The 1950-nt window shown below is 35.0% G+C and overlaps 1 protein-coding gene across 1 annotated transcript in view; it reads left to right on the top strand.

Moving 5' to 3' along the window:
• LOC106878514 (PDZ domain-containing protein 8) overlaps window positions 1-1950 on the top strand; it is a 161499-nt gene that overhangs the window by 36494 nt on the left and 123055 nt on the right. The gene's annotated exons all lie outside the window — the stretch shown is intronic.

Raw genomic sequence — 1950 nt, 5'->3', positions numbered from 1 at the left:
GCTAATATATGTATAAAATAAATGAAAGAAGTTATTCCAAAATTCTGACGACTCTTTTTTTCAATATATATATATATATATATATAGGAAAAATAGAAAACTCATTTCAAGTGTTCAACAACATTCGTTGAATGCTCGAAATGAGTAGATAGACAGCCAACAACTGATGAAGGGTCGTTCTTTGTGTTACTTGTCTTGTTTTCTATTTTTTCTCTCGTTGTTTGTGTATTTAACTCATTTGTTTTTGTACTTCATGTTGTTTACAGTTGATGACGTCCTGTACCCACATATACATATATGTGTAAAATCTAATTTTTGGCACAAGGCTTGCTATTTTAGGGGTGGGATTAACATTGACTCCAGTATTTGACTGGTTCTTGTTCCTTTAGTCCCAAAAGGATGAAAGGTAAAGCCTATCTTGGCAGAATTTGAGCTTAGAACATAAACATTACTTACATTTGATAGATATTTGTCTTCATCTTGTTAACACAACGTTTCGGCTGATAAACCCTCCAGCCTTCTTCAGGTGTCTTGGGGAAATTTCAAACCTGGGTTCGCATTCCTAAGGTATTTTTCGATGTTATTATTATTGTTATTATTATTATTATTATTATTATTATTCAGGTCACTGTGGTTAAGAGCACAGGCTACTAACCTCAAGATTCTGAGTTCGATTCCAGGCAGTGACCTGAATAATAATAATAAAAACATTGAAAAATACCTTAAGAATGAGAACCCAGGTTCGAAATTTCCCCCAAGACACCTGATGAATGCTGGAGGGTTTATCATCCGAAATGTTGTGTTAACAAACAAGATGAGGACAAATATCTGTCAAATGTAGATCATGTACATAATTCCTCATCTCTTAAATATATCTTTTAGATATATTATAAAGCTGGAAGAAATTCTGGTAAGTGTTTTGTTCAATGTGTCAATGCTTCTACTGGGTCACTGCCACCTTAATAAATAATAATACTAATAATAATAATAATAATAATACTAATAATAATAATTTTGGTTCAATGCCAGTAATTTCAAGGTAGCAGGTAAATCGATTACATTGACACCCAGTGCTCAACTGGTACCTATTTTATCAACCCCAAATGGGTGAAAGGTAAAGTTGACCCTGGCGGAATTTGAACTCAAAACGTAAATATGGATGAAAATCTGCTCAGCATTTTGCCTGGTGTGCTAATGATTCTGCCAATTTGCCATCTGTAATAGTAATGATTTCATTTATTTTCCAACCAGGGCGAAGGATGAGAAACACAACACAAAATGACCATAAAGTGTAGGGGTTAACATATAATGGAATGGTAAAATAAATAAATAATAATAATAAAAAAGTATACATGATAAACAGTGAAAAGGAAGGGAAATATACATAGCATACAAAGGTTTAAAAAGGGGGGGGGGGCGATGATAGAGATGTAGTCCTCATGATACAGGATGACTTCTAGGGGTAACTGAAGAACCCCACTGTCCTAGATCTCCCTGAACACCAAGGGCAGATGCCCTCTCCAATTCTCTTTCTCTGACTCACAGGTCTACACTTAGAGAGGTACCATCCACTCTTGCTATATTCACAACTTTCACCTACCTTTCAATAAATTCACTCAAGGACAGCACTTTGCTCTCCACCCTCAATTTCCTTTTCGAGTGTGTTTGTGAGTCTCTACATGCATGTGTACTCATGCATGTAGACACATATATAAACTCCATACTACACATGATAATGGTCATAAACAGAGAGAAAGGTATCCAAATATTGGAAATTAAGTATGAATGGTAATTTAATTGATTCAGTCTACTAGAACTAGCCAGAACTGTGGGTTTCATCAGGCATAATTGTCTTTATCAAATCAAATACGCTATATATGTATATGCATCTCTCTCTCTCGCTCTCTTTCTCTCTCTCTCTCTCTCTCTCTCTCTTTCTCTCTTTCTCTC

The sequence above is a fragment of the Octopus bimaculoides genome, chromosome 16, assembly GCF_001194135.2.
Source record: "Octopus bimaculoides isolate UCB-OBI-ISO-001 chromosome 16, ASM119413v2, whole genome shotgun sequence".
In the NCBI taxonomy this organism is placed as follows: Eukaryota; Metazoa; Mollusca; class Cephalopoda; order Octopoda; family Octopodidae; genus Octopus; species Octopus bimaculoides.
Note: the sequence above shows the minus strand (reverse complement) of the source record. Positions and strands in the feature narration are given on the sequence as shown.